Source organism: Hetaerina americana, unplaced genomic scaffold (genome assembly GCF_022747635.1).
Source record: "Hetaerina americana unplaced genomic scaffold, ioHetAmer1.1.p SCAF_4, whole genome shotgun sequence".
Lineage (NCBI taxonomy): Eukaryota > Metazoa > Arthropoda > Insecta > Odonata > Calopterygidae > Hetaerina > Hetaerina americana.
Genome location: NW_027286985.1, coordinates 31,923,051 through 31,941,934, shown reverse-complemented (window position 1 = coordinate 31,941,934; position 18,884 = coordinate 31,923,051). Strand labels below are relative to the sequence as shown.

The following is an 18,884-nucleotide window of genomic DNA, read 5'->3' as shown; positions in this document are numbered from 1 at the left end:
TTTTTACATGCAATTGGATACATTTTATCTATTATATGTTTAACTTCCATACATTGAAGACAGAACTTACACCTACTTCAGACTAAAGGTATTAAGTGATATAATACACCTGTGCAACTTATTATATAGGGTATCTTCTGCATTTTTCAGATGTTTGACGATGAAGATAAGGACATTATTATATTTGAAATTATTGACATATAGCGGATTGCACATGTGGAGTATTCACTATAACTATAACTAAACATAATTTCCTGAAAACCATTAAGCTACTGTATGTGTATCCATGTACTTATGTGCTCTAATTGTAGTATGTTATCTTAATCATAATGATTAGTACAGACAAACACGAAAACTTCTTCTTAGCCTCCACATCAAAAGTAACAATCTGCTATACACTTAAGTAAAAAGCTATAAAAATATTTTGATTAAACGAATTCCAGATTGCAAGTTAAAAAAAATACAACCTATCAAAGGTCGTGTAACTCTCTCGGGCCCTGTGCATTTGTCTGATTTCTCTAATCAATGCTTAGTGCCCCACGCGATTTTATCCACATCCAACGGCCAGGTGGGAGAGGAATATGGCGGAACGCGTCTGGCGCTACATTAATTTAACTTAAACTACCAAAAGGGCGTCGGAAAATCAAACAGAGCTGATAACTGCACGGTTTGGAAAATCTTAATATGAGCGTCGGATCATCTTCCGCGCCTCCACCCTGGTCCACCGCCCTGACTCCGTATTTTCATCCTGCACCTGTCTTCATGCTCCGAATGGGCGGCAATAGGTATTAATATGTTTTTTCCGAAGAATACTTAAAACCGATATTAGTGCCTACCCGGTCGTGGTGGAGAGGATATCCCGGTATTTTGTGCGCGTGCTCATATATTTACCATACATTTTCATAAGTGATGACAAACTATATCGTTATGCTTGACAATGGGCACCAAAATTAATCCTGTATTAACGATATTTTATCAGGCTACTGAAACATTTTTTCCGGCAAAATTTTACATAAATATAGTCACTCTGTATAATTCTGCAATTCACCAATATGAGGGTGAGCGTATTTTGAGAGAAACATTGACTAGCATATTATATGTGTAACATGTTCAATAACCAAAGTTTCAGGCTAAAGTGATTGCCGACTCAGTCCTGTGAAATACGATATCAGGCACAGTATATATAATCTTTTGATAAAATAATGTTATAGTGTTTTTTATACAAGGGATCTAAAGGAATTATAACAGGAAGTTACAGATGTCAATTTTATTAACCAAGCTAATGAAAGAGGCGATACAATTAGCCACCAATTAACGTTCTTTTGGAACTCTAACATTTGTGTATTTACATGGCATTGTTTTTCAGCTTTAAACATTAGTGCCTGCCTTCGCACACATTAGCAATGCCGTTCCGGTAGTAGTACCGGGGATTTATAAGTATAGTACCCGTTAGGGACGATACCCGTTGTCTATTTTTCTCCCCGACTCGTTCGCTCCCTTGCCTCGGCTCCCTCGTACGGGTGCTCTCCCACCCATCGAATCCTACCTCCACCGTTCTTCTTCAGACTTGTCGAAACCCACCCACCTCACCATCTCGCTCCTCCCGAAATCATTCGCTACACGCCGTCCTTCCCCCCCCCCGCCCCCCTCGCCGCACCCCGCTCACCTGCGACTCCCACTGGCGGGGGAGCGAGCTCCAGCCACTCCCTCGGAACTTCCTCCTCCCCGCCACACTCCACGACGACCCCACCCCCTCCCCGCGGCCGCAGTAAATGCACACACCACATGCAAAGCCGATGCGATCAATAGCGCAAAAAGATTTTCGAGTTCTGGTATAAGTGGAGCATAAAAATTGAATTATTCTTGGGGTAGGGAGGGAGAGAGTGGGGAGGTAGAGGGCGGAAGAGGGAGGGAGGGTCGGCTGGTGTAAAGGAGAGAATGGGGTGGCGCGTGAGGACGTGAGGAAGGAGGTCGGGGATGAGGTGAGTGGCAGGGGGTGGTGGGAAAAGAGAGAGAGAGAGAATGGGTAGCAGTGGAAAAGAGGGGGGCTGGGGATCCTGGATGCCTTGTCGGTCGCTCAGGTGGGATGGAACGTCGAGGACGAGGCGAGTGAATGGGATTCTAGGAAATTCTGCCGTCAATGCGCGAACCTCCGTACTCAACAGTCGTCCTAGAAACGGACGAGGTTAATTTCGCCGATATTTTTCTTTTATAAATTTACCAACTGGGAGGGGGGAGGGAAGAAAGATAGTTCTGTGAAAATGTTTTGATAACCTGACGACGAGTGCGCCCTCGAGATACTGGAAATAATAACATTTCGACGAACACATCCTATGATACATCGAGACCTATTACACATCAAATGGAGCAATATCTCGATTTCAATGTATCAATAATAATGTGTTCCGAAACGGAAGGACACATTTTGTCTTGCAGAACACATGGTAAGATATTTGTTCGAGTAGTGAACGATAAAGAACATCTTTAAAAATTTCTATCCAAATTGATATTCCGTTAAACGGCAATTTACGCGGCTTAGCAATGAAATAAATACATGGTTTAACTCATAGTATCATTGTGCATTTATATACAATCAAAGTAGAACCTGGGAGTGAATTGGATTAGTTGCGCCGAATATAAAAATAATTCAGATGCTCATTTTTATTTAAATCCAACTACCAATGCTAGGTTAGCGCAATCATATCAATTGTGAATGTATTTTGAAGAAATTACGAATGGAGAAAACAATAACGATATGACAACGGGAATAAATAATGCTCAGCCATCCAAAAACCATTTATTATTTATTTTTTCCCCTTTCCTTTTCATTAAACAATACATCGTATTGCGATCGATAACCACTGCAATGCGATCTAATTGCACAGTGTGATTTTAAAACGACTGGATTTCTTAAATTACGATTTCTTACAGTGAACATGAAATTTATAGGTAAGGCTAATGGTAATAATGAAGTGAAAACATAAAAGTAGACAGTATTCATTAGCAAATATTAGACGGTGCCACTCGGCCGCAATACTGCAAAAGTGGTATTGAGCAAACAGGGTAAAGATTAATTCGTATTCCATTTAAGTTCCGAATTTGGTTACAAGATATTTAACAGGTAATTACTAACACCCTTTAATTCTCACGTTTAATGAATTTCAGTATTTGAGAGGAAATACCTAATAATAAATCAGTTCCCCAGGAATTTTATAAACTAAAGGAATATTTGTGACATGAAACTCCTAATCACTTCGTTAACTTTAGTTAACTCATCGTAACTCGACAGTTTCCTCAATTATGGCTGCATAGTGACACTTGACTAGACCAATGTAGACATAAGACAAGAATCCTAGGTATAATAAGAAGAAAATATCTACTACCGTGAAATATAAACAATCGGCCTCAGGTCCTCAGGGAAAATGTTTCTGCGGAGTTTATCAAAATTCAGTTATTTTTAATTTCATTCGTCGACTTTTTCTCCAAACTGAGTGTATCACAATGAATTGCATGCATAAAAGAACATGACCACTTTTGAGAGGTCATAAATAGTATATAAACTTAGGCGGCTTAAAACTTTAGCGTTTGACTTAGCAGGTAAATTTTAGGAAATCAAAGAGATGAGTTTGAATGAAATAATTTCCTGGAGCGACAGGATATGAGCTCCGACAAGAGATGGAGTTACTCCGTCTCGTTTTATTTATCCTTCTCTCCAGTTTCATCGCGCAGCTTCCGTTGTTTTAAGCAAAGCACGCGACGTACTTAAATCCATCATCAATTCGAGAACGGCATGTATACCCTCCCCCTCTTGCTCGAGAGACGTCTACTTTCGGAGCATTTCTTCAGCAAACACGAGGGGGGAGTCAAAAATAATCCCAGCACGCAAAAGGAACGACGGATCTGGTCACGTTGGGTCGGTCGTTTCGACAAAAGAAAAGGGACGCGCACCGCTCAATGCGGACGAGGCGAGGTTAAATAACACTATTAAAAATAATAATAATAATATAATATTCATAAATACATCTCCGAGTTTTTTTTGGACGACCGTGTAATCATTTAGAAGACGCTCTCAAAACAATAACATTTTTGTTGGAGCGCGTTCACGTCACCCAACGGGAATAGGGGGGGGGCGACGAGTGGTGAGTCCTGGGAGGGAAGGAGGCTTTGAGGAAGGAAGGGAGAGGGGGGTAAGGGTGAGTAGAGAGGCAAAAGGAATGGGCGGAGTCGAAAAGAGAGGACGTTTGAGGGGGGGGAGGATGGGGTATCTGGGTTGGGTCGGTGGTAGTGGCGGACTTTTGGCTTCGCAAACCAAGAGAACGTCCGAAATAACAAGCATTCACTCATCATCGTCCCATTCCGTTCATCTCCCGCGACCGTTCGTCACTCTCCTATTCAGAAGCGATCTCGGCGAGGGATAAAGAGCCTCCACGCCACGGCCACGACGCCTTCAATGAACAACCAACCGGTAGCGGGAGGAGGGAGAGAACTAGAATCCCTCCCACACCAATACCATCTCTCACACTCTCCTCCGCCTCTTTCCCTCGTTGCGGGAAAAAAGGAAGTATATCTGCGCCCAGAGTAAACGGAGATTGGAGGGGAGGTCGGGGAAGGGAAGTGAAGCAAAGGGGAAGGAAGAATTCTATGGACTGGGAGAGAGGGAAAAAGGGGGGGTATTGGAAAAAAGACGGAGAAAGAGAGAGAGAGAGAGAGTGAGAAAGCAATGGGTTGAAGAGCTGGAACAAGAAGAGTCACTTCATACTCCTTAGTTTAACGAATACACATAAACACGAACACGTATACAATCATGGGTATAAATTAAATTATACTGCATACACTCATTATATTAGTGCGCACCTATCCACGCACACGTGTTTTTGGATATTATTTTATTTATTTATAAAAATCGGTAGGCGTGTCGCATATCAGTCTGACGCCTTCAATATCTCTCCGGAAAGAAGGAGGGACGTGGTTCGATTCCCGGACCAGGAAAATATTTTTTTTTCTATTCGAAATCTGTATCCTTCCACCTTCCCAAACAATCACAATACGTGTCATATCTTTCCGACCATTCCTACAGAAATCCGTGAGAGCGTAAATATATATTTGAAGCATGTGCACATACATGCATATTCCCTCGCATGGGAGTATGTACACGCATACATAGTGAATGGCATCATCCCCCTCCAATCCCTCTAACCCCCCGCCGCTCTCTTCCTCCCCACCGGCAACCCCCTTTCCTCCTCCCCCAAACACCCTTACACACATTTTGACGTCACCTATCTCAGTTCCGACAAAACACTTCTCGGAGTCGGAAGCTGGTCGTTTCCGAAAGCACCGCTCTTCCCGGGGAATGGCTTTGAAGGGGGGGATGGCAGCGGCGCCACCGTTGCCTTATCATGGCCATGGCCCTGCCGCAGAGGAAGGGGAATGAGGGAGCGTGCTCTGTGGAAGAAGAGACGAAGAGCAGCAACAGCCCACCACCCCGTCCCTCCCGCCCCTTCGCAAGTACTGCCACGGCGCCAGGGGTAGGCTAGGGAGGAGGAGGAGGAAGGGGTGGAATGGGAGTGGGACGCGGAAAAAAATAAGGATAGCTGGGAGGCGGGTTGGTCGTTGCGAAGGGGGTAGGGGAGGAGGGAAGGGGTTGTTGTATTCGATGGGGTAAGGGATGAAGGAGGAAGGCTTTTTATCGCCGACCTCCTCCCCTCCTCATTTCCTATTCCCCTCTTTCACCTCATTTCCCTCCCGGCCTACCTCCACCACCAACCTCCCCCTCTTCTCAGCCTTCACATCCTCCCTCTCCAGCCTCTCGCCCCGTTCATTACCCTCCGCGCACATCCTTAGAACTGTTCCAGATTATGGGGCGGTAGAATCTTAGGGTTGAGGGTTATCGGGAACACGATTGGGCATTTTGGATCTGTTTAACTTTGATTGCTGCGAGCTTAAGTGCCGTGTCGTAGCCTATTATTCCTCGTGGTTCTACAAAAATGGCGGTCCAAAGTCACGGTCACTGGCTCATGCTTGGCATCAAATGTAGTATTAGTAGCGGCATTAGCAGTTGTGAGGAAAGGTGACCGACAGCTATGGTAAATTAGCCCAATATGCAAAGGTGGGCTATTTGGTAGAGGTAGGATTTTTTTAAGAATGGGTGATGAGTGGAGAGAAAGATTCTCTTATAAACGAAAGATTCCTCGTTGACGGACACAGTTTAATATCTCATCCGACTGACAGCGTACTTCACTTGGAGTGCTCTCAACGTATCAGCCCAATTAGGGATCGGAGGACCACTGAAACAATCTGGCACCTCCGTGATTCGAGCTCGGGCACTTGGGGAGAAAATCAGTTAACTAGTCACCGCAACATTCCGACCCCCTCAAAAGGTGCGTATTATTAGGGAATTCTGACCCAAAGGATCGATTAATAATTGGAGCTCTTCTCCAATCCATCTAAGGTAAATATTAACATTCAAATTGATAAATTCAGATTTGTACATTTCCATGAGTTACTGCAAAGATGAATTTTAAAACAGCATTAATAAAATTGGTACATGGTAGGTGACTGGGTTCATGACCTACGATACATCCTTGAAGGCTCCAATGTCGCAATAATACATCAGCTTTTGCAGTACTTGGCTCTTCGAAGAATTGAAAAAAATCTCCAACACCTAGATTCCCCAACAATATTTATTTTTGAGCGCTAGGAAGTGTTAAGATAGACGTGGGAATGCACTGGATACAGATTCCATTGATACGTATTTCATGCCATAGGAACACAGTAGATTAAATTAAGAATTAGTCTTGACTATTCTATCGTAAATCCCCGGCTCTGAACAGAAATAACTTTCAGATAATTACTAGCAAAAACAAAAAAATGCACATATGTTTTTTCGTGGTCTTTCAGTGGACAAAAAGAAAGATTCAGTTTTCTGTTTTACTCTCATGTTCACCAAATAATCATCTGCTATAGTAACTTATCAAGAGAACTCAAAAATAACGTAAAATATTTTTCCAAAGTAACGTTCTCTAGCATATCAAGATGAACTCAGTCACTGTAGATGAGATGATAAAAACTAGATTTTATATACGAGTATTAATGCAAACATCGGTGGGAAATTTAATAATCTTTTCAACTTGCTCATGAGAGAGTACCGTATGCGTGTGCGTTATGGACAAATGTATCAGCCATACGGACTAAAATCAACCAGAGAAAAACAATATAAACATAGGACAAAAAAGAAAAAAAATAAATCATAAAAAACTTAATAGATGATTGCAAATTTTTATGAAAGCAAGTTAAGGATAATACCCACGTAACCATATTAAAAACCCCAACTGTTTGGAACCACGCACAAATATTCAATTATTAAATGAATTTTAAGAGTAGAAGAGAATGCTAGGAGACAAGTTTTATTTTTCCCGAGCACTAAAAACGCTACCGCTTTGTACTAAGTCGAGTATTGACACATCGAGTACAAGGCGACGCAAAGGTGAAAAAGACTTATCGTAGTGAGACTAAATGAAGACAACGTAATCTAAAATTAGAGCGACTATATATCGCCGCGACGGAATGCTAAGTACGCCTGCGCACGTCATACGTATCGGGTGAATGTTCATGGGAGTGAGGTCGGGGAGAGGTGAGGAGAGGGACTGGGTAAGAGAAGTGAGACGTGCTTCATAAGAAGCGGATTTATGGTGGCTGTTAAATTTAGCGGTGGGAAGCAGGAGTCGAGAATGGATGGAGAAGTGCAGCGAGACTCGCTTCAACTGCCTGGGGGGTGACTTTGGAGAAAGTGAGGTTCATTATGCGGGGAATCTTGTTAATACAGACGTGGCGGCATTTAATTTTTCTTCCTCCATTTCGACAAGGGCGAGCTTGTGCCGTGGCTTCAGTAAACACCGGAAAATCCAATACCTGAACCTGAGCGGAGTCCGTATCTATTTTCTACGGGTGAGCACGAGAATACACAACGCACTAGACTGACTCGCGAGTACAGAGCCAGCGGTTAGACTTTATAATAATAACATTAGCCCGTTTAAATGAACGTTCAAGAACAGGGCACATGATGGCAGCTCGCGACAGCACAAGTAAAGGCGTTAATCACATGAGTTCCAATTTGAGCCTCGTGCCATTCAGCATCTAGCCAAACAGGACGTCTGTCCTGGAAATAACTTGGTCGGTTGGTTGCTTGTAAGAGGCGTCAACTCTCGCATGTTCGTGCACTAGGTAATTTTGAGGTTGTAATAGTACATGAAAATATACTTCCTATGTAATATCTCAAGGGAAATGGAAAGTATTTGCAGACAAATCATGTTCCTACCATTTTGAAATCAAAATTGTGAAAATGGATGGACATAATTTACAAAAATATAAATGAACTTAAAAATGCTACTATTGTTTAAAATATTGAGCTTCTAATAAGGCGATGAACACTTAGAGACAAGTAATTATTTAAAGATAAGTACTGAAAGAAAGAAAAGGGCATTCGGCAGGAAAGACTATGAACTAGTAAATGGATAGACAAGAATATAAAATTGCTCTAATTTATTCAATGTGAAACCGATTCTTATCAGTATCAAAGTTTTATCTCACGATTACGAATTATAATTGTTTAACCGGAATGAGACTGATATTTATTTAAACGGGTGCCCACAAGTTCGTATGTTTAATTCTCCCAAGTGATTTGTAATTAAATGGTTTAAAAAAAATATATTCTCTTTCGATAAATTAATCAGTGGTTACATTAAGTAAAACTCTATTTAAATATAAATCTATTAAGCATATTTTGACTGAACCGGTGACTTGTATACGTTTGACATCACAAGTTACACTCCATAGCAGCATAAGTAATAGGGTTCCTTAGCAACATGAGCAAATGACACGGATGAGTTATATTTGAGAATCCCTAAATGCTAAATTGGTTTTGCAATTATATATTATATTACCTTATCTTATTAGTTATATGGAAAGGTTTCCTTATGTGCGGTTCCAATCGTTTGTACCAAAACAATTATGCAGTGCCATAGATAGAACATACGAAAGAATTCTCCGGACGCGAATGCGACCAAAACTGCATCACTCTCTGTCTCATTGTTTTCATGAAGACCTTCCGCGCTGTGACACCTTGTTCAAATATCCGCAAGCCTTTTCCGTTTCTTTCATCGCGCGAGTTTCAGTGTTTGTGTTTGCGATGCATCCTGACGGCTCACGTATAAGCGCACCGCGAACTCGACCGAGGGATATCCATTAGGCGATAGAACAATAGACAAGCTCGAGGTGAGGAATGTAACTGGTGACCTCCTTGCGAGACCACTTAACTAATCGGATTGGCTTTCCGTGCGTCATTTATTCCCTTCATTATTATGTGCGAAATTCTCTACAAATAGACAATTTAATAGCGTTTAAAATGTAAAAAAACGCAAATAACTTAACAAATAATTCCCTGCTCAATGAAAACAAAATGTAATAAGGAGAAAATTTCTTATTTCCGACAAAATTTATCAAGAAGGCATAAATTATGTCAAACAGGAGAAAAGGTTTGCTGATTTTTCGTCAAAAGAAAAAAAATGGGTGAAATATGTACGACTCACTTGAAATAAAGTGGCGACGGAGAAGGCTCAAGCTATCAGTGCCAAAATGAGTGTTCGGAAATAGGTTGACAGTAGAGAGGTATGCAGCTCCCGTAAGGTTGAGGTCTTTAGGTTAGGTTGTTCCCTTTTTTTACGATTGTTAAATAAAAGCTTGATTTCACTATGCAAGCCAATGGTGGGAAAAGTGTTCACAATCGGGAAGATCCACGTATACTAATGATTGTAATACAAGAAAGAATTTGAATGCACCCAGCAGTAATTGTAACGAAATACGTAAAATTGCACATATATATTATTTCAGTGTATAAGATTCTTGATAAATTGTCCCTTTACAAAATGAGATACTTCCAAGTGTAAAAGAGTACACGCGTGAACTCTCTTTTCATTTTAAAGTCGGCATTTACGTGTATACCTAAAGTAACAAGCGGGACTCCCAGATATATGAATTCATACCATCGATCAAAGGGTGTACCTTTAGTAGAAATTCTTAGATCGACTCAACTTCCTAAAAACGTTAACGTTTAAATCGATCATACTCTTGCTTTTTCCAACTAAGTTCATCAAAGCCGGAACCCACTGATCAAATAGTTCATGGTGAATTTCATAATGACGAGTGTACTCGGGTACACATTTCGCCGAACCGTTCCAATTCACCTTTAATTTTTTTCCCGATCCCCCCCCACCATTCCAAGCGTATGGTAGGGTTCTATTCCCTCTCCCAAACAGGTTGGAGGATCCCCCTCAACGGGACGTGGACCTATTCAGGCGACTCCCCTCCGGAGTGATTGGCCCGCCACGCTAGTGTGGAGTCATCGTCAAACGTCGAAAGCGCGCTTTTCACGTCATGACTTAACCCTCCCCAAGGTTCCTCCTCGAGATGTCCCCTACCTCTGTCTCCTCATGCCAGGATACCCCATCTACTCGTCTGTCCCACCATGCACCACCCCGGGACTCCTTTGCCCCCGAAATATGTCGCATTTAACCATTGAAATGATAAAATACAGAAAAAGAGCATGACTATCTCCATCAGTTTTACATACTAACTGCTCTCAAAAGGAACAAGAGTATCTGCCTATTCTTTTCAATTCAGTCCCCGCACTAGATATTTTACCACTAGAAGCAACCCAACGCTCTTGTATTGAGCTACACGTAACACTACAATATTGAATAATCCTTTGCTAAAAATCCACACGGAACGGAAACTCTCTAGTATGATAAGTTCAAAAAAAATCTCTAGAATGTTTTAAAACTAAAATGTATAATTCCTACAATAATAACGGTTAATAAAAATCTTATGACATATTTAATCCTTTTCCTCTCTAAAAATATGCATATTCAATGCTTTGATGCTCCTACACCACGAAAGAAACGTATTTTATAACCCCATTGCTCACGAGGGCTACGCGCTAGGTAAGTGAATAAATGTTGTTTGTTTGCTTGCTTGCTTTACTTCGACCAGCCACCCCTCCACCCTACCGACGTTGGGATTAACCCAGGCCCTCTTCGTGGAATGGATCCGAGAGCGTACTCCACGAGTGGGTCGGGTCGCGAACTTAGTCCAATGCACGCGCGTGTGAAACCCTATATTGAGCAGGTAAACCAGTCGAGAACAGAGGAGTCCCCACTTATATCACGACAAGAATAAGTTCCCCTCCTAAGTAGATCGTTTTGGTCTTATTCTTCCCACGGTGCGGTAACATTCGGAGAAATAACGAGCACAGTGGATGGATAGGTGGGTTTAAAAGTAAGGATCAGGGTGTTGCTTCTTCAAGTGTGCATTGTAAGCAAATTTTGGCGCGCAAGAAACGTTAAATAAGATATTATGTATAGGATAGATGGAAATGCTATAAGTAACTACGAGCACGCCAATTTGTACTCATCCATGCTTATGAGTCACAATGACTTCCAAGTTATCATGGGGAGATCAGACAGAAAAAATAAATGGGTCATTTTTTAAGGAAGTTCGCTTCATCAAATGGATTAGAGGCAAACATGTGAAGTTCGAAAATTTTTGTCTGGATTGCTATGAAAAAGAATTAAATTTGATATTATTATTATTATAGAAACTAGGTCGCGGTCCTTTCCAGTCACGAATACATCAAGGCATGCTACGACTTAATATATAGTACATGGCACTCGAGTCAGGGCAACTATATCATTATTATGGCCCAATCTATAACAGCATGCTAGAGGAATATACTCAGCATTGATGGAAAAAAATGCTACTTCTTATCTCTCATAATTTTTTGTAATATTACACTGCAACCATTTTAGCGGAAATATTTATTCTTTTTTTAAAGTTTGTTTCATGAAGTGCTTTTGCGAACGCTTCACTTTTTCGCATCATTACAAAAATACACATTTGCATTCTGGTTACCTCGCATCTGTTGTAAGAAGCCCAAGTAGAAAGTGGAATATTTTTGACCGTGTAAGTAGTTGACGATTTAAACTACCTGGGTTAACACAGTGATCCCGTGCTTGATTCTTCCCGATTTAAAAGATGCTTTCATACATCTCCTGTGACTTAATATCAAGTATATCTCCGTTGAGCTATTTTATTCGTCTTTATAGCGCAGATGAAAGATCAATATTATATATAAATAAATAAATAAATAAATATATATATATATATATATGTATATATATAAATAAATATATATATATACAAATATATATATATATATATACAAATATATATAAATATATAGTTATATAAATATACATGTATGAACATATGTATATATATATATATATATGTATATGTATGTATATATATATATATATAAATAAATATATATATATATACAAATATATATAAATATATAGTTATATAAATATACATGTATGAACATATGTATATATATATATAGGTTTATACATTTTCAGTTTATATTTACTATTATAAACACCCACCTTCACAAAGGGACTGATACCTTGACAATCAGCATACTATTGTCTGCACTTTAACCTCTAGGAATGGTTAGGCGCATGCAACATACATTCATACCAGGCCGCGAAATATGTAATATTACTCGAATAGTACTCTTTTTCCGAAACTTCAGTTGTAAATAAAATTAACTTTTCACAAGGAGGTTGACAGATGACTTCATCCTGTTGTAGACGTTAAATTGTGGCGACATGTCCGCAAGAAAATATCTACATTGAAGAAAAATGGAAGTGGCAATATTGGTTTTGCGCCTGCAATGTATGCCGCCGGCGTTGTATGTACGCAAATATGAAACAAGAATACCAGGGGCTATGAGCGGCAAGATGCCGATTATGTTCGTTAATATCCATCTCTAAATATTGCAAATTTTCTTTGTAAAATACGTGAGCGATTTAGCATAGCAAAGCAAAAACCTAAGTCTCATATCTTCTCTTTTACCAATGAAGAACCAATTAATAATAATTTGCCCAACCAATAATAAATTGGCCAATCATTTCGTAAAAATCTGTTCCTTGGCAACATGGGTAGAATGAGGAATGAAATAGAACTTCATTTGATAGTCACCCCTGGCTCTTGGATTACTCGCGACGCAATTTCGAAATTATGATCGCTGGGAACTTAAGAAAGTCTTCAGATTCAAACCGTCTCCTCGAAATATGACTTGGAGAGTACATTTTTGGTGTCTCCCTCAAAAGCGGTGAACACTAGACGATTACGTCTCCCTGGTTGTCTATCATGTTCGATCATGTAAGGGTTGAATTTTTAGATAGGGCTGAACAAAATATAAATATACACACGCAATAGCGGCGGCTGAGGGAAGTAGGGCACGCGAAGAGGGCGCGAAAGGGAAGAATGGGTAATGCCTGGATAGAGACCGACTTGGGTGTGGGATCAAGACAAGTAGGAGAAAGGCGAAAGGATGCTTGCACGGTGGTCATCGCGGCAACACTGGGGTGTCACGCGATGGCCCCGGCGGAACTATTTGATGACCTAAATATTCTGGTGTTCGTCGGGGCGGGGAGCGAAGGAGGGCTTAGCCGGAGGGAGGAAGGGGGTGAAGGTAAGGAGAACATCCCTTCTCCCTTTACTTTAGATTCCCCTGCTCTTCGTACAATGTTATACTCCCCGTACTTCTGGACAGAATGAGAAATTAATTCTCATTAGCGCTATGACTCTTTGATAATTCATTATACAAATACCCATGCAGTAAATTCCATATCAGATACGTACAATTCCAATGCCATTAACGTTCTACGTTCATGTTAAGCGAGAAAGCGTGCTATGAAAATACAGAGCACATGCCAGATCGCATACATTTTGAGATAACACAGAAAGTAATCGAAATAATGGTTAGCTACTATTATGGAGGACGGTGCGGTTGAAATGAGGTTAGATAGGCTTCGGATTTGTAATTGCGGAAGGAAATACCACTCTTACCAGGTCGGAAAGAAAAAAAAAGAGAGCCTGAACGACTTCAAGGATTTCGGGCAAACATTAGCATAAGTAGTCGACATTGGATGCCACGGTCCAAGTCCAAGGTACCATAAGGCCTAATGAGTTTCATGAGATTACATACTTCCGATAGAAATCATTATGTTTGGTAAATAGGCTTGTATAACCACAGCAAATCATGGCAGTCCTCTTGTGATAATGAGGCACTATCACAAGTGGGGTAAGAATATTTGTCTTTCTTGATGTTATTGTAAAATTTATCAATTTTTTCAAAGCATAATTTAAGGGAAAGTCATATGGCTGCCCGCTAGCTCCATTAATAATAAATTTTGATGTAATTATTTTCGTTTCTTTGTTATCTTTACTTGTGCAAAGGAAGATGAAGTACATAATGCTATCAGAGTGAGTGTCTGTTTCCCATATTTCATCATCCAGATCAATTAATATTCCAATTAAATGCAATGGTTCATCCATCCCCGGCAGAAGGGGAGAGAATTCAATAGAATTAGGCTTTCTGTTAATTTGGATCCATGTAATTTAGTGCTAAATTTTTCACTTTTTCACTCAAAAATTTCAATTATAGGGCATGAATTTAGATAAAATATTTCATGGCACAATAATTAAAAGTTTCATTCGGACTCCTCCCACCGGGAACAGTCAACGTCGCGGATCTGTGCCAAAACGCCTTGGGCTCTTTCAGAGAAAGGCTGAAAAAAAATACTTTTCCATATTTTTCTCATGGATCAATGTAAAATATCGGAGTTTGTGCTTTGCCAGGTAAAAGTGAAAGTCATACCCAGTTTCCCTGAGAACTTGACCGTCATTTTAGGGTTGAAGCATAAAGTATTCCTCAGAGTTTGATGATTTCTAATATATTGGCTATAAATGACCTAGGATATTTAAAAGATGAAGCTAAAGGAATGATCTGAGCATTGACCCAAAAACAGAGGAAGTGAAATAGTAAGATGCTTCTCAGGAACGTTTGCAGATCCAATGATTTGAAATTTAAATGTGGAACGAAGAATATTACTGCTAGAAACGATAGAGCATTACAAAGAAAGACTAGATGGTAAGAGGGGGAGGGGAAGGTTACCGGAAATAATTAGTAAGTTATTAGCCAAGAAGATGATGCCTAAAAAGTCTATCTAAGAGGAGGTCAAGTTGGTGGTCATAAGAAGAAAAAAACAAGGAAAGAAAGCGAAGATTAAGAGGACCTTTTGAGAGCTCATTGAACTGCTTTCATCGTAGCTCTCTCAAATTCCTAACGTGGGTCAATGCATTTGTACAATCAGAATTTTACCCGAGCTTTACCTTAAAAGTCAAAGTTTTGCTTTGATTTGATTGTAAATAAAATGCAAAGGAATAGAACGGTATTTTTATCTTCGAATTTTCATGAAATATTGAAAATAACCTTTTAATAGTGTTCAGATTTATAACAAGTGTTGATATACTCATCATTTTAATTTTAAAAATTATGTAGCTAAACGTTTTGGTTGAAACTCGATGAGATTATCCTAATGTAAGCTGCTAAAATTTCGAGTAATAATTAGTGAAGGCAGTTAAAAAAGGAGGGAGTAAGTTAGAAAAAGAGGAAAAGTTAGGAAAGTAGAGGGAGCTGATAGTTGGAACACGAATCACGGAGAGATAGAAATGATAGCAATGTAAAATGGAGCATAGCATTGAGTTCAAAAACTCAATGGTAAGGGAAGACGAATATCACAGAGTCGTATGATTTGCAGCATGGATGGATCGAAAATAACAAGTTGGATACAAATAAGGAAAAACGACTATGCGTAAGACATAGTGTGAGGTGAGGAAAGTAGGCACTAATAAAAAGAAGTCATAAAAAGATAATGAGGTAAAATTTACAGGTGAGCAGATAATTAGAGTGAAAAAGATATTCAAAAGTGTAGATGTTCAAGGCTGCTAGAAAGAAGAAAAAATTACTTAGATGAACGGAGGATCGCGCTAAGTGAGGTCCCTCAAATATATTAAACCAGCATCAGATCCACTAAATAAATGATGAAAAAGTAGAAATGTGGGCAGTTATAGTTATATGCTTCTTTTGAAAAGTGACAATAACAAGAACTACATTTCATTCATACCTAATGGAAAGCAAAATAACTGGTAAATTTTTAATACGACGCTGAATAACTGATTAATGATAATTGCGGGCCGAACTGATGCTTAAAATAAGTCGCGTGTGGTTCCCCTGAAGATAAAATACTGGGTAAATGCTAATTAAATATTTTTAAGTCACTGCCTAATATGTAGTACTAATTATATTGCTATAACATTGTATAATTAAACAGTTATTACAGTGGTACGCAGTCCTCAATGCTGTACTAGATGGGAATTTAATACGTGCCTTAATTGGTTTTGGGCTTCATGCTATGCTAAGATGAAAAAAATAAAATGTTTCTGTAACTAAGTTTCATTTTGCATTAGTGACGTATCTTGGATGCTCGATAGTTGAGTGAAATAACATGCCATCTAGCGAGCAGTGGATAAAATTCTCTCGGATCGAAGTCACTGCTAAATCGGCGCGACTCTTCGCGGAGAGAATCGCAACTACCTCGAAAACTGTTGGGGTAGTTCAAGGATGCAACTCTGGACGTGGCGCTAAACTTCCTTGAATCCAAAGACGCGAAAGTGATCGACTCTGCGCCATATTATCTGAAATCTAAGCATTATATTATGAGGAGGAACATTTTCAAATCCATTGGTTTTGGGAGACTTCGTTGCTCACAATCAAAGCTGAAGAATTCTTATTTTAGAGGCAGAATAAGAGACAGAGAAATGTACTACTCTCGAACTCACGGGATATTAAATGGAATATTTTACAAAATTTGGGCATCAGGCCATTATGTAGACGAAAGATATACTCTTGGTTATAATATCCAGTTTGCAGTTCGACCTAATTACTCATTTACGAGAGTCACGAAGACAATATGAAAAAATAAGCCTAAGTATTATATGAACTCACTGTATGAGAATATTACTTTTACTTTGGTTAGAAAACTGTACTATGATACTTGATATCACAATCACCTAATTAATCTACCTATATTAATGACATGCTTTATAGTGAACATTTTTTCCAAATATTGTAAGTTTTAATGTGGAATAAACTTAGAATCCATATAACCTGATTTTTGTTTGAAATATTTTTTCCTTACTTTTTCCGAATGCATTTTGCCCGCACTGATTTCCATTTAAACCGAGAGAAAGTCTGTAAGACCGCAATTTAAATAACAAAAATTTCCAGGCGTAGAGTTAGAGTAAAAGAGAAACCTTCACGGGATTGTACCTTTTAAAAATGCGACTAAAAGTAGTGACAACCGTGTTTACGCATACTGAATCAATGAAAAATGCACCATAAAAATGGACAACCGTTTAAAATACAAACGCTCATCTTAAGAACGATTCGGGGGGGAAATATACATGAAACGAAAGGAAGACGATGATAGAGGTGGGACCCCAAGGTCGTTATCTTTGGGGGGGGGGAAGAGGGGCACAAGGATGCGAAAAAAAGGAGAGGAAGGCATGGAAAATAGGACTACAGACTACATGGCCACGTCTAACACTCGTCCAACAATCTAGAAGAGCTTATGCAATCATAGTCGATGATTATTTTTCCGCATCTATTTTTATTTTTTCTTTTACATTCCTAAATTCTTCCCTCTCCTCCCACAAGATTGCGGCATAGGGCATTCATCCCAATGGTAGATAATATGGCTATATTAACGATCTGCCGACTTAAATCGTGAGAAAGGCTAAAAGATTCGAGCGGTTTACAAAATAAGTCACGCCCGCTGGGGCTCACGACAATTTACAGACAAGGCCATTGCCCCGCAGATGGCCAGATTGGTAACATGCTGAAGATTATCTGCAGTATTTTTTTATTTCAAGCGAAATGAAATTTCAGTTCTGCACTTTCATGCAAAGTTAGGTGTAATGGATTCGTAACCTGCAATGGAAGAGCAAATGCACCTCTTTTTAGTGATTTTTCGAAGCAATAAATATTCGCTATATCCATAGAGAAAACCATTAATGTGGTTTATTGCTAAACCTTTCAATTTTTTGCCTCATCGCACTAGGAATCTGAATGAATTCAACTCTCTTCGCTTTACTTGTATTTTCAAAGCTTAACTGCTTAGAATTTTTGTAACTTTTAGGCATTGGCTTTATAATTTATTTTTTTAGTTTAGCTCAACATTTTAATTCATGACAGTACGGTAGAAATAAAAATCCTTCACACTTTCTTATATTCTTGAACAAAATATAGAAAATGGAATAACCTCACTATAGTAAACTTCGATCCGGTAAATTTCCTGGAATACTAAATCCATGGGTATATATGTATGTATGTGGGTATATATATAAATATATTTTTATATATAATACATAGTAGTGAGAATTAAGATCCTGTGACCTATTTTTAGTTTTTCTCAAAATTAAATATAGAGCGATTAAGAAATTCTATTCCTGTCCCTTGTCAAAGTCCTGAGCCAAAACACAAACAGCCGACGCTCTTTTGGCTCTTGACATCAATGTCAATCTAAAATTACTCGAAAACATGTGAATCCCTTTCGCAATTCCAACTACTTTAAATACTTTGTAATCGTTGATAAACATATTATGTCGGTCGGTTAAGTGCTGCCTTTACGTGGAGTCAGCCCTATATATTGTTGAAAAAAAGGAATATCCAAATGCCTCTTAGAAACACTAATGCAAGCAGGAAAATAAACCAAATGAGAGTACTCCATCATATTCAGAGTTTAAAAATTTTGGTAAAATCCAGAGATTATGCATGATTCCCGACGAATGGTTAAAAAAACGGAGAAGACTACCTTGAGCAAAGTATCTCTTGGATTGCTCAAAATCATTGAGCCTTTCGC

General features: G+C 39.3%; 1 protein-coding gene across 1 annotated transcript in view; it reads right to left on the bottom strand.

The window, feature by feature from the left end:
- Window positions 1-18,884, bottom strand: part of Sh (Potassium voltage-gated channel protein Shaker) — a 503,402-nt gene that overhangs the window by 193,390 nt on the left and 291,128 nt on the right. The gene's annotated exons all lie outside the window — the stretch shown is intronic.